Source organism: Vombatus ursinus, unplaced genomic scaffold, assembly GCF_900497805.2.
Source record: "Vombatus ursinus unplaced genomic scaffold, bare-nosed wombat genome assembly UNPS02014799.1, whole genome shotgun sequence".
NCBI classification, from domain to species: domain Eukaryota; kingdom Metazoa; phylum Chordata; class Mammalia; order Diprotodontia; family Vombatidae; genus Vombatus; species Vombatus ursinus.
Window position 1 is genome coordinate 31380225 of NW_020954577.1, and position 27271 is coordinate 31407495.

The 27271-nt window shown below is 38.2% G+C and overlaps 1 protein-coding gene across 1 annotated transcript in view; it reads right to left on the minus strand.

Annotated features, from left to right (window-relative positions):
- The window catches only part of TBC1D5 (TBC1 domain family member 5), a 421860-nt gene that overhangs the window by 295019 nt on the left and 99570 nt on the right, over nucleotides 1-27271 (minus strand). The gene's annotated exons all lie outside the window — the stretch shown is intronic.

Consider the following 27271-nt stretch of genomic DNA (forward strand, 5'->3'; position numbering starts at 1 on the left):
GGGTCAAAGGATATGGATATTTTAGTCCCTTTATTTTCATAATTCCAAACTGCTTTCCAAAACAGTTGTACTGATTCACAGCTCCATCAACAAATTACTAGTGCGGTTCTCTTCCTATAACCCTTTTAACATGATTGATTCCCATCTTTTGTCATGCCTGCCAATTTGCAGGGCGTCAGATGAAAACTCACAGTTGTTTTGATTAGGATTTCTCTTACTAGTAGTGATTTGGAGCATTCTTTCATGTGATTTTGAATACTTTGAAATTCTTCAATTGAGAAATATTTGTTCATGTTCGTTGACCACTTACCTACTGGCGAATGAATTTTGGTCTTAGCTGTGTCTGTTGCTTACATACTGTGGACACAAAACCCTTATCAGAGATTCCAGTTATTTACTACTTTTTTTTTAAAAAAGGGTTTCTATGATTTTTTTTTTACTTCCTTGGGCTATATATGCTCAATAACGAGAGAGTTGTCCTAACACAACTGGCATTTCTCTCACCTGCCCTGATTTTCATTAATTTCATTTCAACTTATTCTAGAAATTTTGACACATCTTTGACATTTTTGTTTGTTGTCCTTCCTGTTTAATTTTTAAACGTTTATCTCTTGAGATAGCTTAGTTGGTTTGCTTTTCAAAATGGCTTCCTCTAATTTCTTCTTTCATCCCACTGCCTCTAACAGCTTTAAGAGAATATATTACTCATAATTTTCCACTGTCATCATCTGAAAGATTTTATAAACAAATATATATTCTAGACCTGTCTTGCCCAAGAATATAACTTCTCTCTGCTTGGAAAAGATAATAGTGACCTTTTATAAGCACTTTCAGGTTTGTAAAGCACTTTACCTATGTTACTTCACTTATTCCTAAGAATAACCCTGTAACATAGATGTTATTATTGAAATTATACAGATGAGGAAATAGACTGGGATTGGTAAAGTAACTTACCTAGGGTCACAAAGCTAGTTAAGTGGCTCAGGCAGGATTTGAACTCAACTCTTCCTGACTCAAAGTCCCACATACTATTGGCTAGGCCACCAAGCTGCCTAAAAAGAAATCCATAAACCAACAATGTATCTGCTCACTCTAGTGGTTTACAGGATCGTTGGCTAGCAAACAGTGTCAGTTTGTGTTTATACCTGCTCTTTTTTCCATTTCCCTTTTTTTGGGGGTGGGCCAGTGGGTGGAGGGGTGTGAATAGGCTAATACTTTGTGATGGCTCTTTGATTTTGTGAGCATAGAGAACTCCCTTTAACAGTACAGGACTAAGTAGAATCTAAGCACCTTCTTGAGGCACCTGAGGTTAAATGATGCGCCCTGGAGCACAGTGCTAATGTTAAAGGGAGGATTTATACCCAGATCTTCTGGACTCCAAGCCCAGCACTCCATTCCTTATGCCACATTGTTTCATATAAGGTGAATAGCTTGTTGAAATGTCTTCTCAGTTGGATGCCATATCTTCCTTCCATTTTAATTGTTTTTCATTAGTTAGTAATTATTTAAACCTTTGCTCTAAAAACTTTGCTGCTATACAAATATCTCAAGTAGGAATGGGTCCTACATTAATAATCATTTTTTTTTCCTAAGAATACAGCCAAATTCATTTTCTGTAACGTTATTTAATACTAGTCACACCCAGCAGTGTCCAATTCTGATCTTAAAGAAAGTATTCCTTATAAGAAGGGATGCAGCTTCTGTTGTTCCACGAGTCTTTAGTCTTTTCCACTTTTTACTTCTGACCCATGCTTTCCAAAAAAAGTTCAACACATCTGCCCATCTTTGCATCGAAGTCTTTGAGTATTAAGTGTATGTTCATTTAATTTGGGGCATCGTAAAACTCTTCCTAAGGGCAGCTAGGTGGCGCAGTGGATAGAGCTCTGGCCTTGGAGTCAGGAGGACTTGAGTTCAAATTTGGCCTCAGACATTTGACACTCACACTTACGAGCTGTGTGACCTTGGGCAAGTCGTTTAACCCTGACTGCCTCACCAAAAAACAAAACCAAAAACAAACAAGCAAAAAAATCAAAAAACAAAAGAAATTCTTCCTAGAACTTCTCTCCAACCTCTTCTCTGCACCAGACATTGTGGCACACAAGTTGCAACGCTCTTCATGCTTGTCTCTTTACAAATCATGAACACTACAATGAAAAAAAAAAGTGTCCTACGAAATGCTGTTTCTTGTTGCCACTGGACACATGAAAAGGCCAACTCCAAGTCCTTTATTTGCCTCTTGAGGGACATCCTTTAGGCCACTCTTCCATTTAGTGGCAACTTTCTTTCCTGGTTTATAGCAAGAAAGTCAATGATGGCATGACTTAGTGCTATGTCCTCTTACTGGTCAACAGAGGAGGATCTCACATTGAATACAGCTACAATTAAGAAAATGTTCATAGACAGTCTAAAAACTATGGTTCTTGGCATCTTCCTTTCATTCTTCTTTTGCCGTTGTCACTACTGAAGAGGCAGGGGGCTTCATTCAAACTGAACTAAAGTTCTTTGTTTTTTTGCTTCATAGATTGTCACGTCAGTAGATAAATATTTATTAAATGCCTGGGACACAGCAAACAGTATGTCCCAGGCACTGTGCTAAGTGCTGGAGATATAAAAGAGACAAAAGACAGTCATTGTCCTCAAAGGGATCATAATCTAATGGGGGAGACAACAAGCAAACAAATATGTATAAACAAGCTAAATACTGGATAAATAGGAAGTAATTAAAAGAGGGAAGGCACTAGAATTAAGAAGTGTTGGGAAAGGTTTCCTACAGAAAATGGAATTTTAGGGGCAGCTAGGTGGCACAGCAGATAGAGCACCAACCCTGGAGTCAGGAGGACCCGAGTTCAAATCTGACCTCAGACACTTGATGCTTACTAGCTGTGTGACTCTGGGCAAGTCACTTAACCCCAACTGCCTCGCCAAAAGAAAAAGAAAATAAAATGGGATTTTAATTGAGTCTTAAAGGAAGCCCAGGAAGTAAGCTGGCCTAGACGAGGGGGGAGGGCATTCCAGGCATCGGGGACAACCTTTGCTGTCCTGAGTTACAGGTGGTGTGTTGAAATGACAGGATCACTAGATCAAAGAGTGTGTGGCAGAAAGTAAAGAGGAAGACTGTAAAAGTAGGAGAAGGCTAGGCTAAGAAGGGCTTTGAAAAGCAAAGAGACAAAAAAGATCATGAAAATGATAGGGAGCCACACCCACACACACCCACACATCCTTCTATATAGTACACATAAAGTTTTTATTATCATTTTCATTAGGACCTACACAGTGCCTTACACCTCACAGGTACCTAACAAACTCCTGAGTACAAGTCCTGGTATTACCAGTATCTTTTAGGTATCTCAAACTTGATGCCCTATATATATCATAAACTCAACATGCCCAAAACGCTTTCTCTTCCAAACTTCCCATTTACTTCTAAGGGGTCCAGCATCCTTCTAGTCATTCAGGCCCAAAAAGTCAGTGTCATCCTCGACTTTTCACTAGCACTCATCCCAGAGATCCAATATGGTGCCGTCCTCTTATGCCTATTGACACAACATTTCTCCTCTAGATTCCCCTACTTTCCATTCACACAGCCACCACTCTAGTTCACTGCCTCGTCATCTGTCACCTGGACAATTACAGTAGCCTTTTCACTGGTCTTTCCGCCTCAAATCTCCCCACATCAGTCTATTCTCTATTGAGCTGCCAAAGTTATTTTCCTAAAGCGTCGGTCATTTCATACCCCCTTTCCTGTTGCTTTCAGGATTAAATACAAAATCTTCTATTTTAGCATCTGAAGCACTTCACAACCTGAACCTTTCCTCCCCTTTGCAATCTGGTTCCAGATTGTCCTCCCTCTCCTCCATATCCTTTAACTGTTAACTGGCCCCCTCGCTACTCCTCCGTCTCCTATCTACACCTCTCCACAGACTGTCCCCCAGTCCTAGAATATGCCACGCCCTCATCTCTGCCTCTCAGGTTTCCTGGACTTCCTTCAAGACTCGGCTAAAATTCTACCTTCTTTAGGAGCCTTTTCTTGGTTCTCCCAGCTGTTAGTGCCTTCCCTCTGCAATTACCTCCCATTAGTCCATACACTTCTTGTAGCTACCTATTATTTACATAGTTTCCTTTTACCTCTTTTGTCTCCTACTTAGTACAATGCCTGGTTAATACTTAATAAATGCTTATTGACTGACTGACAAGAGTCTTAGTTGCCAGTTAAAGAAATAAAGACAAACATGAGTTAATTGAGGAAGCCTCACCTGGCACCTACTTAACAAGGACAGCAAACTAAATCTATCTCCCTGCCTGTGCCAGGATTTCATTCTATGTATTGACTTTAATTAAAGGACAGTTTAAAAAAAATCTCTTTAGGCAAAGATTTAAACAATTCAGATAAGATAAAATTCAAATGCCTCTGCTTGGTGTAATATGCTTCACAAATCTGATCTCAGCCTTTCTTTCCAAACTGCCATCACCTTCCTCATCTTCACATACTCTGGCATCCAGGCACACTTGCCCAGACTCAGGACTCCATCCAATGACTGGCCTTGGAAATCCTTGGAGGTTTTCAAGGAAAGGATGGATGAACACTGGTCAGTTCTAGGGGGAATTTCTCTGGTAGGTGGCTTGGAAGAGATGGCCACTCCCAAATTTTGTACATTTACACTTTTTCACTACTGTTTAGAAGTCCTTGGCTTCTTTCAAGGCTCAGGTTTACAATCAAATATTTTCTGATTTCTCCCCTTCCCTTCCATCACCCAGTTGTCATTGCTCTCTCCCTCTCCCCAAATTATCTTCAATTTATTATCTTCGTAAATCTGAAGATTCTTTTTCTTTTTTAAAAATGAAGCCATAAGACTATTGAGTACATTGTTTAAACTTTGAAATTAAGAAATTTAATAGACAAGAACCTGCTTACATTACATATTCCTAATGCATATAATGTAGTTTCAAATATGATGTTACATTCATTTTTAGCATAGTTAAAGCTTAATAATTTAATGATTTTGCCAATTTTAATTTATACTTTCCAACCACTTTGAGCAATCTAAGGTGCCACAGGAGATCATAACAGTGGTCCTGGTTAAGTCAAATAATAATTATAGAGCTTTCACTTTAAAGATGAGATTATTTTTAATTATTGAGTATAGTACTTGAGGTACCCTACTTATATAATTATGCTACTCATTAAATGGTTTTTGAAAGCCGAAATGTAATTTTAATGATAGCTACCTATGTTTCCTCACACTTTTTGGAGTTGACAGATCAGACCAGATACTGTTCCACTAAAAAACATTTGTAGCTAGACTAAGTTTTCACATAGATAACAATGAAATTAAGTCTACTTGAGAAACTTTCAGGTTACTACTTTTTGTTTTTTTAAATGACTTCATAGTAAGAATGATTTTACAAATAACGGAACTAAAACTAAAAGAAATGGTGGTAGATTTTCAAGAATAGAAAAACCTAGCAATGCTGTAATTAATACTCAGATTCTGATTGGTCTACAAATATACCCAGCATCTCTAGGACACATCTGCAGGATAAGATTAGTAACCTAGGAAGAGAAGACATTATACCTGCAAAAAAAGAAAAACCATCAATGACAGGGTATAAAAGTTAGGTTTATATAGTCTATATATTGTCTTATAAATTAGAAAACAGTTCTTAACATCTCTCAGAACTTTACGGGGAACTAAATAGCTGAGACCACTGTATTTAAATCTGTTTTGGTCTTATCAGATGTTACTAAAGGTTTGGCTTCATTTAACACTTAAATTCCTTTTATATAAAGTAACAATAAATGTGTAATTTTATGATACAAACGATGGCAGAGAAAAAAAATATGAATTTCTTTCTCAAAAACAACTAAATAGTAACCTATATTTGTTTCTCTAACAAAGATTTCAGAGTTTGCTGTACAGGGAAAAGGCAATAAAGTTTTGAAGAGGGAAAAACTGCTTTGTTCCTTCAATCCCCTAGCTGAAATTAATTACAGCAAATGTTTATGAAAACATCTGTTCCACACCGTTGTAAATTCTTCATTTCAGCCTGGGCCACTCCAGGCTCTCCTGTTATTAGGGGAAAAAACCCAAGCCAGCCCACTGAGAGGCTCACAAAAGAGCAGAAAGGAGACCCACCTCTGTTCAAAGCCCTGTAGCCCACAGTCATGGGATTGGTGCCTGCCTGTGATTTTTTTCCTTGGTTCCAGCTGGTGGCAAAGAAAGCTCATCTTGGACCAGAGAAGCAGGTTGTGAAATGTGACTCTTTTAGCACTTCCATTGTGGGGTTCAGACCTGTGGTTTCAGCTTTATGGGGAGCTCAGGGTGGGGAAACTCCCTTTACTAACAATGCAGGCTGACAACTGTCATGAAAAGTATTCCTCTTACCAGGACGGCCTGAGGGGAACAAGAGGTTAAGAGACCTGCCCAGGGTGACATATGCAGGAGGGAGGTGTAAGAGGCAGAATGATTCAACATAAATTACTTATAAGAATAATTATCTAAACATTAGGTTTCTTGGGGATTTCAAGAGGTTCAAACACAATATAGGAGTGGGAACATATGTGTAGTACTACTGAAAAATTACAATAGAGGGTGCAAGAGAGTTTAATATGAGATTTCTGTTAACTGCTGCAATGATCAAGCTAAAAGATGTCATCTACCTGCTCACTTTATACTTAAAAAACACTCTGGTAACTAAGGTATTAAAACAATTTTACACAAAGATTTGTAAATGATTAAATGGTACAAAGCTAGAAGCAGTGAAAAATATGCTTGCTATTAGGTGGGAAAATTAAGTCCCCTTCACTTTTGCTATTTATAAAATAAGTATTAAGTTGTAAGTAATAAATATTTTCTAGAGAAGCAGATCTCTTAAAAATATAGCAACAAAGATGAAATTCTTTATGAGCTCATTAAAACATTTTTTTCTTATTGTGAAAAGAAATGGAGTTTCACTGACATCCTTGATTTTTAATATAACCAAAGTTAGGCAGGTTAAAATGTTATAGGGTTAATATAGTCAATAAAAATTTTTTTCGATGTGTTCAAGTGAGTAGAATTAACTATATTTAATATTTACATTTCTATTCCTGTTGATATAGAAAGTTAATCAGTTAGGTGTAATCATCACTGGTTTGACACGCACAGAGGAAAGTTGATTGTCTTTTGTTGGAAACAATAAAAAGCAAATTTTCAACATTCCGATTTCATCTGAATTACATGATTCAAAAAACAAAAATGACATTCTACTAGTAATATTTCAGGGCTTGAGGATACCAACTTCCCTTTGTTTCTAATGAATGCTCATGTTTTTCTTGAGTATAACTGATTAAACTAGAAATAAATAGGTGATGCTTATACATGAACTAAGCAAAAGGCCTTTTGGCATCATTTTTCCCTGTACTGAGGCTCTGCTTAATTCTGGGTGTGTCACAACAAAAAGGTACTTGGCCACCACTGTGACAAAAATAGACTTACAAGTAAGGTCTGGGGGTGGGGCTGTTAATGCACAAACATCTGTTTTATAATAAGCTTTATAGAGGGAAGACTAGTGGGTTTTAAACTAGTTTAACTCAAAACCAGCAGAGATACCACCCTAAGAAAGATAATCTATCTATGCAAATGGGCTTTTATTTTACATCTAAATACACTCAGTCTTCTGAGTCCCTTGGAAAGCTCCATGTCGATTTGTAGGTGTAATATATAATAAATAAAATACTGTACCTTGGAATAATTTTTAAAAATCACACAATGCATATGTATAATGAATATTTAACAGTAAAAGAAACAGACATGTTCAAAATAAGTTGCACAGAACGCTATGGGGAACCATATGTTTTTATGTAGAAAAGCATGTTAAGCTTTAGGATTTTTCACTAAATGCTACTATAAAGATTTAAAAGCTTTGTCTTCTATAATTGTTGTGTTAAATTTAATAAACAGTTCAAAAGATCTATAAATTGTATTCATTTGTCTGAGTACAATAAAGACAGGACATAATGACTCAGCATCCCCCCCCCCCCCCCCCCCCCGAGACAGCCCTGGCCACAGACCTGCCTAACTTAAGACATGAATCGGGATAAAATGTCCTTCTCGGGAGGCCTGTTACACACATCATTTACACTTAAGCACAGCACCCCCTTCTTATGACTGAGTGCCCATACTCCAGCAAATATGGGCAAGTAATGTATTTAATGATTTTCAGTTGTCTTCACTCTCCGTTGCAAATTTATCAATTTCGTGGTGATATTTTAGTGATCATAATTGATTTCCAAATAATACATTTAACAGTTAACATTTTAAATAAGAGAATTCATTTATAAAACAGAAATACAGCAAAATCCATGAGAAAAAAATAGCACACAATTTCAGGAAGATAATTTGGAATCAGAATGTAATGTGTTTTCTTAAATTTTTTTTCTTATCCTGATTAAACACGCATTAGAAAATTTATTGAATTAAAAAAATTTTAAACTGCAAAAAGTTCTGTCCTGCTGATGGCTGTAAGTTAATGTTCTATAAACACATTAAAATAATGTGTGTATGTGTTTGTATTTATACTCAAATACAAGAGCACCAAATGAATTGAAGTTTTGTTACAATTGCTAACTTATGGTTAATTTTTGAATATTTAGAAGAAAATAGGTATTCAAAAACTTAAATTAGGGTCAGATAAGATGGCTTAATTAAATTCTGTGAAATAGTCATGAAATAAATGTACCTAGCATTTTGGTCAAAGCTGTTATGATCTTACATTTGGGCAAAAGGTGACAGCCATAACTTCACTATTACTATAATATCAAGTGTATTCTGATTTAATTAAGAAACAAGATACAGAAAATTGTGTCATATAACTGATTCTATAAAGACACAGCTTAAAAGAAAATCTGGTTTATAATATTTAAAACAGCAAAATGATAACTTTCCCCCTATTAATTCAATTTAATTCAACAAACATTTGACTCCTTATGATACATAATATGTCAGATAAAAAAGATGCAAAATAATACATTTTTCTTTCCATTCAAAAGGCTTTAGATCTACTAGGAAAGGAAGGCAATATATGGGATATATTTGTTCAAACTGAACTGGTTTGAAACGTAATTATGAATATGATAGTAGGTATAATTATAATAAGGCAGCTAGGTTGCACAGTAGATAAGAGTGCCAGACCTGGAGACAGGACAGCCTGAGTTCAAATTCAGATTCAGGCACCGAACAACTATGTGACCCTAGGCAATGCACTTAACCTCTGTCAGCTTCAGTTTCCTCATCTATAAAATGGGGATAATAATAGCACTCACCTCTCAGGCTTGTTATGAGGATAAAATGAGGCAATATTATATTTATAAAATACTTTGCAAACCTTATAGTATGCTATAAACGCTAACTTGTATTACTATTGTTGTTGCTGTTTAAAGTGATGTAAGAGTTTTTTTTTTTTAAACAATGATAAAGTAAAATTAGACCTTCAATGCCAGTTTCTAAAGAATAATCATACTGTACATCAAACATGACCTAGAGATGTTACGGTGGTTAAAGAGGGAAAAATGTTCGCTATCAGTGAAAACTATAATTAGGCTACAAATGGTCAACACAGTATAGCATTAAAATGTCAATGTAACCAATTTATGATTTCAATATATAAAAATACTTCTTCTGATTTGTAGGGACAGCTAGGTGGCGCAGTGGATAGAGCACTGGCATTGCAGTCAGGAGGACTTGAGTTCAAATCGGATCTCACACCAGACACCTGACACTTACTAGCTGTGTGATCCTGGCCAAGTCACTTAACCCCAATTGCCTCGCCAAAAAAAAAATAAAATAAAATGAAATTCATACAGCTACAAGAAAGCTATCTGTTCCATGTTCAAAAATAAGCAAGATCTAAATGCTTTTTCTATAAAATACATATGTATCAGTGTAATATAAACTCAAGCTATAAAAAGTGCCCCCTCCCCCATAAATGACTGATTAGGTAGAAACAAAGCAACACATATACACACAACCAATTCCAAACCAACTTTAAAAACAAGCACGTGTGATTACAAAACCAGACATGTGACCTATAGCATGTTTTATACCTGCATGTACACATATACACTTACATATACACATAAACATAAACATGCCTATTTATCCTGTTATAAATGTGAGGTGTTGCGGCAGAAATGGTGCCCAGCCCGTAGTCAGGAAGAATCATCTTCTGAGTTTCACACCTTACCTCAGACACTTACTAGCTGTGTGACCCTGACCAAGTCATTTAACCCTGTCTGCCTCAGTTTCCTCATCTGTAAAACGAGCTGGAGAAGGAAATGGCAAACCGCTTTTCGCCAAGAGGATATCAAAAGCAGTCACGAAGGGTCAGATGAGGCTGAAAATGACTGAGGACAACAACAAATGCCAAGAGGCTGCCACACGGGTGGCTCTCTCCGCTGGAGGCCCCCCAAGCATCAGTGGATGCAGGTTCTTCATGCGGGTCCCCTCTGACAGTGAAATCACTGGCCTGCTAAAAATAACGTAACAACGCCATGAATTAAATACAATCCACTTAAGAGGGAGAGCTCGGAGTCCCGGACCCTCACTACCGCACGGTGTGTGATCTTAGGCAACACACGTCATTTTGCTAGACTTCACTTCTTTGCTGAGGGAAGGCAGTGGAAGAGATCATTTCTGGTTTGGAACCAGTGATTTCTAAATCCCTTTCAAGCTCAAAAGTTAAATGATTCCATATTTTCATGCTAATAATACCGGTGTGAGCAACAAAGCTAGTAGCAGGAAAATTAACTTGTCTGAAAGAGTTATGTAAATGACAGTACTGAATATTTTATTTGCTATAAAATAAGCTGAGCGAGATACCTGTACTAAGCAAGTTGCCTACTGAAAAAGGAAGAGATGAGAAGATTGACAGCGTCATGGGTCAATGGAGAAGAACTAGTCACTAAGAATCAACTTCCCTTAGCTCAAGTCCTCAGCTTCTAGCCATGGTAGATGCAGATCACTGGATCTTACGGTACCATCTGGTCAAGCCTACTCAAATTTGAGTCAGTCACTCAGTCAATCAGCAAGCACGCCCTATTAATAAATGCCTACCATGTGCCATGAGGGCAAGATCCTGAGATATAGACTTCATCTTAATGAAAAATTAGATTATATATAAAGCATAATTAGAGGCTACTAGGTATTGCAGCACTGGACCTGGAGTGAGGAAGACCTGAGTTCAAATTCAGACTCAAGACATTCAATAACTGTGTGACCCTGAGCAAGGTACTTAACTTCTGTCTGCCTCAGTTTCCATAAAATAGGAATAACACCACCTACCTTACAAGGTTATTGAGAGGATAAAAACGAGATAACATTTGTGAACCATTTTGCAAACCTTCAAGTCCTCTACAAATCAACGTTAGCTACTGCTCTCCTCCTCCGCCTCCTCCTTCTCTTGCACTCATGAACACTATGGACCCCTTTCTCTCTCCCACAGGTCTCCCTGGCCTTTCTCAGTCTCTTCTGGATCTTCCTCACCTAGGTCAGGTCTGCCACACAGAGAGGTCACCGGTGGCTCCGTTCTCCACCCTCTCGGCTATTTCCCTCGTTCATCTAAATCAGCGTCCGTGAACCCGTGCCCATGGTTTCCAGATCTACGTGTCCAGCCCTGGTCTCTTCTTCAGCTCCAGTCCCAGCATCTAAGCAGATAAAACTCTATCTGTCCAGAGGAAGATTCATTGACTTTCCACCCCAAACCCTCCTTCCTCTCAACCTTCCTCTTACTGTCAAGGCTCAAACCCTTGGTGCCATTTCCAGCTCCTCACCCTCACTGACCTGCACGTGCTGAGCACTGTTGTTTCTACCCTCACGTGAACAGCCTCTCCTCTCCGCTCATCATCTATCACCTGGATTACTGCGGGAGCCTCCACACTGATTTCTCCACCTCAAGTCTTTCTCCACTCTAATCCAATCTCCTCTCAGCTGCCAAAGGAATTTTCCTAAAGCAGAGGTCTGCCCATATGAGCAGGGAAAGCTAAATAAACTCCTGTTGCTCCAGATTACCTGCAGGATTGAAAAAAAAAGTCCTTGGCATTTAAAGCTCTGCCAAGCCTGGTCCGTTCCTACCTTCCCTAACCCTAACCCCGACTCCAACATGTCACTACCCCTCATGGAAGGCTGTGATTGAGCTACACTGGCCCCCTTGCTATTTCTCAAATAGGCCGAGCCACTCCTCATTCCTGTCCCCTCTGCCTGGAATTCTCTGCCCCCTCATCTCTGTCTCCTATTTTCGCTTGGTTTGCTCTAAGATTCAGCTTAAATTTACATGTTGCTTCTACCACTATGATGCCAGTGTGACCATGGGCAAATCAGTTCATCTTAACTTCGGTTTTCTCACCTGTGAAATGGGGATAATCATGGCATCTATCTCACAGGGTTGTTGTGAGAATCAAATAAGATAACATATATATAAAGAGCTTTGTAAACTTTAAAGTCTTACATGAATGCCGGCTATCATCATTACTATTAATAAATGCATCCTGACTGTCCAATTGGAAGCAGAAAAGCTAATTACTGCTCAAACAACGATAAAGATGTGATATAAAACTGCATGCCATTCTTGTGGTTGATAAAAATATCAAAGAGTTTCAGTACCTATGTAGGAGGAAGTAGTGTTAAGGGCCGTTAAAAGGTCCCCAGAACTTCTCTTTTTGAGCTGCCATATTTTCCAGAAATGCTGCACCCAGAGCAGGCAGGAGGCCTTGAATGTGTCAAAGATGAAGCATTCTCTCACCCCACCAGCTGACATAATTTGTTGTTTGCACCCCAAGCTGGATTCTCTGTGTGTCCTTGGGAGTCAAGACAGGGCCAGCCAGTCTGTGGCAGACTGGGAAATCAGCTTCTGCAGCAGGGACCCTGTAGATACGCAAACCATCGAATCTTCATAGTCTAGCAGCCCCCAGAGGAAAACAATGCAGCCTGCCCTACCTTTACTGCACCTTTCCTCTCCCATGTCACACCCCTTCATGGTATCTCCTCCTTCCTTTTTCCTGCTGTCATAAATATGCAGATTTCTGAGTGAATTGTGAACTCTTAGGGTTCCACATGCATGTTCATTTCTTCTGTAATAAATCAGGTTTTCACATAAGTTTCGTGTTGTGATTGCCAGGAGCTATGGTTTTGAAAGTGTTTTGGTAGGCTTGAATGCATCCAGGAGGCCACCGAGATGGTGAGGAGAGTCAAAATACACCATTAGAGGATCAGTTGTAAGAACCGGGGACATGTGGTATACAAAACATTTGAGGGAACAAGGCAGCTATTTGCAAATATTTAAAATTCTATCATGTGGAAGATGGAATAAACTGGTTTTACTACTCCCAAGAGCCATGGGGGCAAGATCCTGAGATACAGATTTCATCTTAATGAAACAATTGGCACTGTCTACCAGAAGAAAAGGCAGTGCAGGGTATTAGAAAGAGGAGCAGGCTTGAGAGTCAGGGACACCTGGGGTCCCCACCCCCCTCAGACTTAGAGGCTGTGGGGCCAAGGACAAGTCATTTCCCCTTTCTGAGTCTCACTTTCAGGCTCACATAACGTAACAGACTTGCAAACTACTCTGCAAACTTTAAAGCACTATCTGGATGTCAGCTGTTCTAAAAATTAGCTTTACCAGCATTAGGTTCTAGATCACTGCTCATCTTCAAGCAGAGGCTTTCTAAAGCCTCTGGTCATGACGTTAGAGAGGAGACTGATATTCAAGTACCATTCACTGAACCTTCACAACAACCCTGGGAGGTAAATGTCCTTATCACCCCCATTTTATAGATAGGGAAACAAAGGCAGACAGAGGACAAGTAACTTTCCCGGGGTCACATAGCTATTAAGTGTCTGAGGTGGGATATGAACTCAGATCTTCCTGACTCAAGGCCTGGCACTCTATCCACTGTGCCACTTAGATGCCTAGATACAGGCTGCCCTAGAGGGCCTCTGAGATTTTTCCAATTGAGAATTGATAATACTGTGGGAAAGAAGTTTAAGTGGGAATAGGGAGTATGGGACAGAAACAGGACATAATGTAGGTCAAATGAACCAATAGAACAACACCATCTTCTCAAGCAAAATCTAGTTTACCTAGACTTTTAATGACAGGATGAATAAGTTCAACACAGTAAATCCAAGAGAGAAATTAAATTGGCTCAATATATAATTATGTACATAAAATATCGCCTGTCTTGTTTCTTTTCCAGAAATGTCACTAAAATTTACCTATAAAAATGTTTACATTTATCAAAATGGCCCTATAAACTATTTTTGAAAGAAACATTAAGAAAAAAAACCCTGGGTTCCTTCAGGCATTTCTTTCATCCTGAATGTTAATTTCAATCAGTGATGAAGTTCCCTTAAGCTTATTTTAATATCTACTGGACGTGACCTCATAAAATTTAATGCCCTTCATTAACCCCAAGTACTTAACTTTAGACAGTAATGTTAGGCATCTGACTTTTCGATTCATGAGAAATTCAAGTGGGAACTATTAGCAAGATATAAATTTCAAATGATTTGAGGAGCACATAATTGAGCAACAAGCAATATTGATAAGAGTGAATCATGACTGGTTTACAAATATGAGTGTTTTTCTCTTTAAAATGTGAGATATTTGGAAAAATTCCCACAACTAACACATTAAAAGGCTTTGATGGGAATTTTCAAGAGAAAAGTCAAGATTTTGAATTAGGCCCTTTCAGGATATATCTTAAACATTTTCCATACTGGAGTTTTGTAGTGTGTATACAACAGAAGTATACTATAATGATCCTCTGATATGATGCATATTAGAAATGTATTTAGATGTATCTAAACCCTAAGATTTCCTAAAAAAAAAAAAAATTAAGATGCTGATTGTATCTTCTAAAAATATTTAACTGCTCTGCCTGACTAGAAAATATGCTTTATTTTGTGAATCCCTTTTTTACAAAATGTAGTAAGGATTCTCTCTGCTAAAATATTAAAAATATCACCACAAAAGATTGACCTAATATCCACAGAAAGGATTAAAAAAAAAAACCTATCAAATTCTTGGTTTACAGTCCTGTTTATAAGTTGACTGTAAAATATAACTGTAATAAGACTTCAAGTCTTAGAGTTAATATGTGAAAATACTAAGTCTTTGATCCTATCATGATATGCATAATGTATAGAATTTTAAAAAAAATACTACAATTACCAGTCACTGACAACCAGCACCAACACCCTGTGAATAACAAGAGCAAGAGAAGTTGCGTGGCAGCAGGGACAGAGAGACCCTCTAGTTTACCAACACTGAGTCCAAGTCTCGCTCTTATACCAGATGGGTGACCCCAGGCAGCCCCTTCATCTCTCACTGCCCCAGGAGTTTCTATCAATCAATAAACTGCAGAACTTCCCTGGGTAGAAGTGGTTTCTTCACAGGAAAGCTCTCTATTCCAAAAAAATCGCAAACCAAGAGCAAAAAACACAAGCTCCCATGTAACTATCATATAATCTTCTGGTTTGATGTAGTATAAAGGACTTGACTTGGAGTCAGAAGACACCTCTGGGGGACAAGTCAGCTAAATGAGGAAAATATTGATACTTACAGAGTTATTCTTAGGAAAGTATTTAAATCTTAATAAAATTCTAATTATGAGGTCTCGAAATTATTGTTGTCATTTTTCTCTAACAAATCAACTGAGGTTAGAGTAATTTTTGTTAGAATTTTTAAAAAAAGATGAGTCAATATAAAGTAAAATTAGGCACCAGTTTGTGAATTTATACTCAGAGAAGCACAAATTAAATTAACTGAGGAAACTGAGACCAAGAAGCGATCTGCCTTACCCACAATTCAACAAGTTACTGATGAAGTCAGAACTAGAAAAACATGGGCTTCTAACGAAGCCAATAAGCTAACTGCAGTATTGACTTTCAGAGTTGGAAAAGACCTACAAGGTCGTCTGGTCCAACCCCAACCTGAACAGGAATGCTCTTGATAATATCCCCAATAAACAGTCATCTGCTGCTGCATGCTGTGCCCCTCGATTCGTGAGAAAACATCAAACTTAAGATGCTTGGTGACAGGGAAGTAACTACCTACTTAGGAAGCCTATGCTACTTCTGGAAAGCTCTAACTGATGAGAAATATAAGTCAAAATGAATGACACACTGTCCCATAACATATTCAGAGGAAATAACACTTCAGTGGACTTGAAGGAAAACAAGGATGATATATGTCCTTTACCTAATCTTCCTTGACTATTTGAAGGGTTGAATTTAATTTATTTGATGTTCTTTTGTGCTACTACCGATTAGAATTCCTCCAGGTCTTAGTAGATTGCTCTGCCTGGGGTCCAATTCTCAAACGAAGAGCTTCTTTGAACTTAGCTAGGCTAATCCTTCTATGACAGACACAAAGTAGTGAATCATTAAGACCACCCAGGTAAGACTGGCCAGAACGTATGTTACATTGGCAGTAGTAAGTACTTGGCACATAGGAGGTGTGTGACAAATGCTTGGTGACCGATTTCCTTGGAAAACCCAGGATCACTTCCATGCTGTGATGAGTTCCGGATCCTACATTTACTAGGTGTTTGACTTTGTCTTGCAGAGCTTCATTTTCTCACATGTATTCTATTGATTTTGATTCAACAAATAATGCCAATTCTATACCATGGCACAGGGCAGGCACTGACCTACTTACCTCTTATGTTTGTGGTAAGGAAAGGATTGATAAACTGTAAAGTACCATGGAAGATCATCATTGAACAACAGCTTTACAGCAGGAAGGTACCTTGGGGGCCATCCAAAACAGCCCCTTTATGCCTCAGGGCCAGGGAGATTAGTGCCTTGTCAAGATCACCCAGACAGTAAGCAGCAGAGGCAGGGGTCAAACCTACTCCTGCTGACCCCACCTTCAGAACTCTTTCCACAAGACCATTAGGCCAATTCCGCCTTTTAAGGCATTCTTCTCTTCAGTGGATTTTTGGGCCTCTTTTACCGTTTGGCTTATTCTGTTTTTTAAGGTGTTGTTTTCTTCAGGTTGTGTGTGTGTGCCTCTGTTACCAAGCTCCTGACTCTTTTTTCATGACTTTCTTGCATCATTCTCATCTTTTCCCCATTTTTCCTCTACCTCTCTTATTTGCTTTTTAAAATCCTTTTTGAGCACTTCTAAGGATTCCTTTCGGGTCTGAAAACAATTCACATTTTTCTTTGAGGCCTCTGATGTAGCAGTTCTGACTCTGCTATCCTCTTCTGAATCTGTGTTTTGATCTTTCCTGTTACCATAGTAACTTTCTATGGTTGTTCTTTTTTTGTTGTTTGCTCATTTTCCAGCCTACTTCTTGACTTGTAACTTGATGTTAAAGTTGGGCTCTGCTTCTGGGATGTAAGGGACACTGTCCCAAGCTTCAGGATTTTAAAAAAAAATTTTTTTTTGCAGCTATTTTCAGAGCTAGTTCTGGGGGTCTGTAAGTTTTCAATCCTTCCAATGTGGCACGATGTAAGGAGAGGTGTGTTTACTTCTCTCCTGACTAGGGCTCTGGTCTGTGAGCAAGCACTCTTTTCCACCCTAGAAGTGTGACCAGGGTCCCCGCTCCCCTGCAGCCACAAGTTCTGGTGTGCTAATGCTCCTCTTCTCCCTGGAACTGTACCCCAGATCTGCGTATGGGCAAGGCAACAGAGTCTTGCACTCAGTGCCAGCAAAGGGACCCCTGTAATCTCCTTCTTATAGGTTTTCCCAACCCCCTTACCATCTGTGGGATGAGAGCTGTAGCCCCTGCTGCCACGCTGACTCAGTCGCCTCCCAGGCTTGCTGCTGTTCTGTTTGGGCAAGGCCTATGTTGGTGCAGCCTGTGCTGGACTTAGCCCTGTGCAACAGACCTTTCCTGCTAATTTCTAAGCTGCATTGTGCTGGAAAATTATTTTATTCCATCTTTTTATGGGTTCTGCCACTCTCGAATTCATTTTGAGGCTTTATTTAAAGTTCTTCGGGGGGGAATTTAGGAGAACTCAAGTGAGTGCTTGACTTTTGTCTGCCATCTTGGCTCTGACCCTCCTAAATTTTAAATTTAAACTTTAATTTTAAATTTTAAATATTTTAGATTTCTCTCTTTTAGAAAGGATCAGCCTAAGCAGACTTGTTTGTTTAATTGTGTCTAACCCTCACATTATTGTTTCCTCGGTTTCAACAAAAAACTTTCTATTTAAAAGCTGAAGTATGTTTATGTAAATTTGTAAGAGAAATCCTTCATTTGGAAAAAGGAGGGAAAGTCAGATTAGGAAATAAAGGAAAAATTTAAATGGAGCAAGCAAGGCAGAGCCAGTCTATCTAATGAAAACTTTTAAATGCACTGTTAAAAAAGAAACTTTTAAAAAATATTAGATTCAAACTTCTCTGCTGAGACCTCCTGATTCTTTTTGGTTTGGCTCCAGTTTAAGCCTATCTGTCCAGTAATATCTCCCACGATTTCCCTTCATGTTTCTGCTCTCCTTGATATTGTATTCCCTGAACCTGTCCTGCATTTCCCCATCCTTATCACTTTGTGTGACTCCCTAGTTCTAATTCCTACCCAGCTTTTAAGGCCAAGAAGTCTTCTATAATCCATTCAGTCAAAACAGTCAGTAATGATCATTTATTAAAGGCTTTCTATTCTCTACTAAAACCCTGTTTTGGTGCATCCTGGTGATGCGACCAGTGACCAGGGCTTTTAAAGGGTATGCCAGTAGAGTAAACAAGGAAGGGGCTTGCGCTGAGTTCAGTGATAGATTATACATCTGTTGTCCAAGAACCAGGACTTGAAATCAATCCTTGAAACCATCAATCCTTGAAATAATGATGAACAAGTATGGATTTGGCATGCAAATGTTAACTCTCTTAAATGTTGAAAAACATCACATAGAATAATGGATAAATCTAAGGAATGCTGTGTAATAAAAGAAGAAGGGTTTAGTGATTAACTGTGGGCTGGGCTAAAAATGGGATCTGAAGAGCAGACAGGATGGCAATACTGCCTATAACACAGGGAAAATGGACAGCAGAAAAGAATGAGTGTGGAGAGAAGGGATGTTATACTAGAGACCTTGTGTTCAATTTGTACCCCAGAATCTATCAATGTGTTAATGGGAAATGTGATCTAAAGCATTATGTTGTTCAAATGCAAAATAATGAACAAACTGACACTTTGGATGTTTAATTGGATTTAATTAAAATGAGATTTAAAATAATGCTACTCCAGGTATATGCTGACTACAATGCAGACCCAACAGTGCAGCAATGAAATGCATTTTGGATCCCTACATAATGAGAGAGGCCTGGTATAGAAAGCATATAATAGTACCTTGGTTAGTGAAGTGTCTTTGTACATTGTAGGAGTTCAGTAAATATTGACTGAAGTGGGTCATATATAATAAAGGACATTATTTAAATGGAATCTACATGAATCTAAAGAAGAGACAATACAATCGGTTAGTTTTTAATTCACATTTAAAATGCATATGTATAATAATAATGATAATAACTGGTGTTTATTCAGAGCTTTAAAATGCTTTGCATTCTTTGTCTCATTTGAGCACCAAAAGCTTATGAGGTAATGACAACAAGAATTATTATCCCCATTTTGCAGATGAGGACATTGAGGCACAGAGAGATGGACTGACTTTGCCCACAGTCACAGAATATTAGTAAATAATAGAAGAAGGATTTTAACAATGGCTTTCCTGACTCCAAGTCCAATGTTGCATCTACTTTGTAACTCAGGCTCTTTGTTTGTAGGTTAACTATGAGTTGGACACTGATCACCCTCACCAAAGTAGCCAGGCACCTACAGGTGCTTTCCCCTTACCTGCCACTGCTCCCTTCCAGACTGCTGAGCTCTGGGTTAAGCACCAAAAATTAAGCTGGCCAGCCAGGCTGGCTTGAGGCAGCAGGGTGCAGGCAATACCTCCCCCCACCCCTGCCCTTTTCTGCTTCCACTTGAGTGCTGACTTCTCCTTTCCTGTTAGAAGGAAGCTCCTTGAGGGCCCAGGAGGCACTTTCTGCTTGTGCTTACATCCTCAGCCTTTAGGACCATGCCTGACAAACAGCAAGTACTTAATAAATACTGTTGACTCTGACAAAAGTGTGGATTTCTATTCTTATCAGTTTATTAACACCTTATACAAAGTAGGAGTTTAACAGGATCAAAAGATCAGAGATTAGAAGAGACTGCAGGACCTATCTAGTTCAGGATCCTCCTTTAAAAAGATGAAGAAACTGAATCTCAGAGGGGTGAGTTGTTCAAGGTCACACAGGTACTAGGTGGCAGTTAGGATCTGAACCCAGGTCTTCGGACCCCAAAGGTCATGACTCACATCACCATCAATTTCTCCTTGTGAACAATCTCCCATTGGGTATTTACGCACAATATAACACCATCACCTGGACCCTTTGCTCTCCCTCTCCTTCCTTCTTAAAAGACCCGGGGAGGGGAGTGTCTCTTCAGTCCCCCTTGATTAAATCCTACTACTTCTATGAGGCTTCCTCCCTCTAAACCAGTGGACCAACCCAATTATTCTCACCAAAGGCAAAACTCTGTCCAGCAGTTCTTCACTCTGCTCAACATCTACCAGTGAAGACAGAACAATACTGAAAGTCAGAACTGAACTCTAGACCTACATTCCCTAAGGACTATGATAGCCTCACTCGCCGCATTCTGCTAAGATACAGAAAGGGATGATAGTCATCTCCCATACCTCCAAACCTCTGATTATCTTAAGTGAATATAGTTTGAATTTAAAAAAAAAATTAGAAAATTTATTTTTGCTAATGCTTATTATCTCTCCTTCCCAATGCCCCTACCAGTGGGGGAACCCCCACCCCCAAATACAAAAGTATGCAGTCTAGCAAAACAAATTCCCACAATGGCCTTCTCCAAATATGCATGCCTTATTCTGTATTTTAATGCTGTTACCTCTTTGGCAGGACACGGGGGTGGGAGTTATTTCATTTTCAATCCTTGGGACTCATGATTTATCATTGCATTAAGTGGAGTTCTAAAACCTTTCAAAGTTGTTTTTCTTTATAATGTTGTCATTGTGTAAATAGTACTAGTTCTGCTCATTTTATTCTGCATGAGCTCTTCCTAGTTTCCTCTGAAAAATATTACCTCACATTTTTATAATATTTTGTTTAGACATTCCCTAATTGGTGGGTACCCTCTTAATTTCTAGATTTTAGGTATTACAAAAACAGCTGATATAAGTGTTTTTGTACATACAGGTCTTTTTCCTCCTTAATTCTTTGAATACTTGAAGAGTAGTGGTATAATTGAGTCCAAAGCTATGTACAGTTCAGTAACTTTGAGGGGCATAGTTCCAAACCGATTTGCAGAATGACGATACCAATTCAAGGCTTCACCAACAATATGAGAGCATACATCTTTTCCTACAGCCCCTTAGACATTTATCATTTTCCTGGTTGCCAGCCTGATGGATATGAAGTAGAACCTTTGAGCTAATTTAATAAGTATTTTTCTAATTATTAGTGATTTAGAACATTTTTTTTTCACATGGTTACTGATAGCTTGGATTTCTTCTGTTAAAAAAATGCCTTTTTGTACATATCCTTTGATCATTTAACTATTGGGGAATGGATCACAGCCTTAGAAATGTGAATAAATTCTTTATACATTGTGATATGAGACCTTTGTCATAGAAATTTATTGCAAAGATTTTTCCTACGTTTCTCTTCTAATTTTAACTGCATTAGATGTATTTATGCAAAAACTTTTCAATTTTATATAATCAAGATTGTCCATTTTATTTTTTGTGGTCCTCTCTACTGTTTATTTAGTTAGGAAATCTTACACAATCCTTAGATCTGAAATGCAATTTCTGTCTTTTTCCTCTAATTTGCTTACAATTTTACCTTTTCTGTTTACATCATCTATCCCTTTGGAATATGTCTTGGTACAGGTATGAAATGTTGTTCCACCCACAATTTCTGCCAAATTATTTAGCAGTTTTTGCAGCAATTTTCAAATATTGCCAGTAACGAGCTTTTTTTTTTTTTTTTTTTTTAAACAAGTACCATATTGTTTTAATAATTTTGCTTTGCAGTATAGTTTGGTATCAGGTAGTTGCAGACTAACTTTTTCTCCACTATTTTTCATTACTATCCTTGAGCTGTTGAGCTTTTGTTCCTCCATACACATTTCATACTAAATCTTTTTTAAAAAATTCTTTGCTAATCCTATTGGCATGGCATTGAATAAATTAATTAACTTAGATAGTATTGTCATTTGTATTTTATTGGTTCAACCTACCCACGAGTGATAAATATTTCTCCAATTATTTGTCTGTCTATATTTCTGCAAATAATGTTTTATAATTGGAATCATACAATTCCTGATTGTATCTTGGTAGATATAATCTCAAATATGTTATAACTTCAGTAGTTACTGTGAATGGAATTTCTCTACCACTTACCGCTGGTGCATATTTTTTTCTTTGTAATACACAGGAATGCTGATAATTTTGGGTGAAATTATTTTATTTTTCTTGTCTTATTGTTATAAGTAGCATGTCTAGGACTATATTAAATAGTAGTAGTGATAATGAACATTTTTGCTTCCCGCCCTCTTTGAAAGGTTTGTAACTTTTCCCCACTCCATATAATGTTTGCACTTAGATTCAGATAGATATTATTTATCATAGTAAGGAAAGGTCCTTTTATTCGTATGTACTTTTTTTGAGAGGAACAGCTGTTGGATTCTGTCTAAAGTCTCTATGTAATCATGGGATTCTTATGATTGACATTATTAATTTGATTTAAACATATTGATAGTCTAGATCAGGACTTCTTAAACTTTACCACTCACTAGCCCTTTTCACGTTTAGGCAGTGTTCCTTAGTGTTGTGTGGCCTGAGTTCATGTGCAGTGCAAAGTGCATGTGCTTTGTGTTTAGAACCAAGGCTTTAGTGCAGTTGCAGGATGCAAAACAGGCAAGTGCTGCTAGAAACACCTCGGATTCATTAAGCATTTGATTTTTAATTAATTTTTGGTCATTGCATGTTCAGAAATCTTTTACTGTTGCCAAATTTTTTGGGGTCATGTTTAGGAAGCACTGGTCTAGATTTCTTTGAAGCAACGCAGCACTTGATATGAAAATCTTGATATACAGATGTGTATAATCTTTCTAATGTATTGTTGTAGCCTATTTGTTAATATCTTCCTTAAAAACGTTGTGTCAAAGTTCATTAGGGATACTAGTCTATAAATTTCTTTCTCTGTTCTATCTCTCCCTGTTTTAGGTATGAAGACCACATTTGTATCATAAAGAGATGAGAAGGGTGCTTTCTTTTCATATTATTGCAAACAATTCCAGTAATATTGAAACTACTTGCTCTTGGATTATTAGATAGAATCCACTTGTAAATCCATCTGGTCCTGGGTTTTTCTTTGGGAGATGATTTATGACTTGTACAATTCTTTTTTCTAATACTAAATTCTTTAGTTAAAGAAAGTATCTCCTAGATTTCAGTGTAATAATGGCTTTCTCATTTCAGTTATATTGATCTCTTCTTTAATTTCCAGAATTTTTACTTTGTAGTTTAGTGGGAGGAGTTGATTTGTTACTGTTCAAGGTGTGTTTTTAGTCTTTTTTGATGTTATTGATGAAAACATGTAGGAATGTAAATATTCTCCTAAAATCAACTCCCGCTATACCCTATAAGTTTTGGTGTCTCATTATTGTCATTTTCTTTGATGAAACTTTCTACTGTTTCTGTAATTGTTCTTTGATCCAGTTCTTTAGAACTATATTATTTATTTTCTAATTATTTTGAATTCTTCCTTTGAGGGGCGCTTTATTAAATAAAACTTTTATTACATTATGATGGACCAATGATAAATTTAGTATTTCTGGTTTACCACATTTTTTGGAGGGTGAGGCTTTTACGTTTCAGTACATAGCTTTTTTTTTTAAAAGGGTATAATACACAGCTGAGATTTATGTACATTTCTTTTCTTTTTTATTAATTTCTTTATTTTTAGGTTTTTTTTTTAAGGCAATTGGGGTTAAGTGACTTGCCCAGGGTCACACAGCTAGTAAGTGTCAAGTGTTTGGTCTGAGGCCAGATTTGAACTCAGGTCCTCCTGACTTCAGGGCTGGTGCTCTATCCACTGCGCTACCTAGCTGCCCTATTTTTAGTTTTCAACATTCACTTCCACAAGACTGAGTTCCAAATTTTCTCCACATTTTGACCCTCCCCCCCACCCCAAGAAGGCGTGCATTCTGAATATCCCTTCCCCTAATCTGCCCTCCCTTCTATCTCGCCCCCCCCATCCCTTCCCCTTCTATTTTCCTCTCAGGCAGGATAGATTTCTATACCCTACTGCCTGTACATCTTATTTCCTAGTTGCATGTGAAAACAATTTTTAACACTTGTTTTTAAAACTTTGGGATCCAAATTTCGTCCCTTCCTCCTTCCCCATCCATCCTCATTGAGAAGGCAAACAACTCAATACAGGTTATACACGCACATTCTTTTCTATTTCCATTCAGTAACCAAAAGAGACCTATCACCTTTAATTTTGGGGGGGGGGGGAAGGTTTGGCAATGGGGTTAAGTGATTTGCCCAGGGTCACACAGCTAGTAAATGTCAAGTGTCTGAGGCCACATTTGAACTCAGGTCCTCCTGACTCCAAGGCTGCAGCTCTATCCACTGCGCCACCTAGCTGTCCCATATTACCTTTAATTTTTATAAATTATAAATTCAAGTACTTAATTTTCCTTATTTACCTTCTGGTTTGTTTTGTACCGATCTGAAATTGGTATACTGACAATGTCCAGTACTATAGTTTTACCATCTACTTCTTACTCCAATTCGATTAACTTTCCCTTTAAGAATCTAGATGCTATGATATGTTGCGTAAGTCAATGAATAAACATTTATTAAGTGACTACTATGTTCCAGGTTCTGTGCAAAGCATTGATGACACAAAAAGAGACAAAAGACAGTGCCTGTCTTCTCGAATTCCATGGGTGAGACAACAAGCAAGTACATTTGTACCGACAAGGATAAGCAATAATTTGAAGAAAGGTACTTAAAAAAAAAAAAGAGGGGTTGGGAAAGGCTTCCTGTAGAAGCTGGGATTTTTGCTGGGATTTAAAGAAAGTCAGAGAAACCAGCTGAGGGAGATGAGAAGGAGCAGCATTTGTGACACGGGAAATGGGCAGAGAAAATGGCCAGCGCTGAAAGACAGAATGTCTTCTCTGTGGAACAGCAAAGAGGCTGGTGTCATTGGATCAAAGAATATGAGGTTGGGAGTAAGGTGTAAGAAGATTGAAAACATAGGAGAGGTTAGGTTACAAAGGTGTTTGGAGGCCAGAGGATTTAGTATTTGACCCTGAAGAAAACAGGAAGCCTCTGGAATTTATTAAGTAGAAGGGCAAGTGGTTGGATTTGTACTTTAGGAAAATCACTTTTGTGGCTGAATCAAGAAGAGACTTTGGAGGTTGAATGAATTGGAGTGGGGAGAGACTTACGGCTGGCAGACCTAAGAACAGGTTATTACAGTAATCAAGGTGTGAGGTGAAGAGCAACTGTGCCAGAGTGGTGGCAGTGTCAGAAAAAAGAAGGGGGTGTATTTGAGAGACGCTGCAAAGGTAAAATTAATAGGTCTTGGCAAAAGATTTGAATTGAATGAAAAAAAAAAAAAGCACTGGACTTGGCATCAGGAAAACTAAGCTCAGTAGTCCTGGCATTGCCACATACTAGTAACGTGAATTTATATCTAAACAAAGCTTTTGTTACTTTACATTAACTTTAACTACCACTTCTAATATAGATGATTTGACATTGCCCTATTTCTTTTCAGGGGTTATGCTCATATGATATGTTCTCTAATATAAATGTATTCACCTCTAATAACATAAACAAAATTATTTCTTGTAAATAAGCATTTCAGTTAAACAAAATTGAGTTTCACTAGAGATAAGAGCCTGAACTTGAGGGAAAATATATCTTCCAGGGGTGGGGAACCTGTGGCCTCGAGGACACATGTGGCCTTTTAGGTCCTTGGGTGCAGCCTTTTGACTGAGTCCAAGTTTTACAGAACAAATCCTTTTTTGAAGGGGATTTGTTCTGTGAAGTTTGGATTCTGTCAAAGGGTTGCACCTGAGGACACAGAGGGCCACATGTGGCCTCAAGGCCACAGGTTCCCCACCCTGCCAGCCCTTTCAAGGCTCCAGTGAAATTTTCATATCTTCAGGCTCTTTAGAGAAAAAAAAGTCTGCCCATTCATTACTATAATCTTTACCACCTATATGCTCCCAGGCTACATCTTCCTCCCTTTAATCATGTTAACAATAACAAACGATCTAGGCAGTCTTACCTCCTATCACCTCATCCTACTTTCTCATTTCTTTTCAGCTCAACTGACTTCTCTATGACCTCTTCTTGGCTTTTCCTCTTCTAGCTCCTACAGTACCCTGGACTAGTTCTACTGTGACTAAACTTCCTCATATCCTCCACTTTTCCAAAAGTGACTTTCTCCAGTATCTTGACTTTTTTTTTTTTTTCAACATGAGGCAGTTGGGGTTTGCCTTGCCCAGGGTCACACAGCTAGTAAGTATCAAGTGTCTGGTCTGAGACCGCATTTGAACTCAGGTTCTCCTGACTCCAGGTCTGGTGCTCTATCCACTGCGCCACCTTGCTGCCCCATAGTATCTTCTCTTAACCAAAGTCTCAGCTAACCCCATTTTCCCAAAGCCTGTTCCATAAGGCCTTTTCTGGTCATTCAAGGCCTAGCATAGGTACTAGGTGGCTGGTGCTTGTTGAATGAATGAACAAATGCGTTATCACAAGGAGAAACAATTCCTCTACAATACACCAATGTATAGTCTGTCCTAGGTCTGTAGCACTTGTCCCAGACTTATATTGTAGCTCTTGATGTATGTGCTTTATCTTACTTGAATGGATTGTAAACTCCCTGGGGGATATAAAGTTTTACATAATTGTAAAACTTTACATGCCATGCAGTACTTTGCACACATAAAGCTCAGCTCTATAAATATTTGCTAAATGAAAGACTGAAAAAAGAACTGTTCAAAAGAGGCGCAAGTAGCGCTGTTGGATGCAACTGTGGAAGCCACATTCTAGGGTACAGCCGCTCAAGTAATGTCAACAGATGGCCAACGTGTTTGGATTCATGCATTCAAAGAGCTAGATTTGGAAGTCAAAAGAACTGGGCTCAAATCTTATCTCTGGCACTTCATGGCTGTGTAATCTTTCTTCATTTG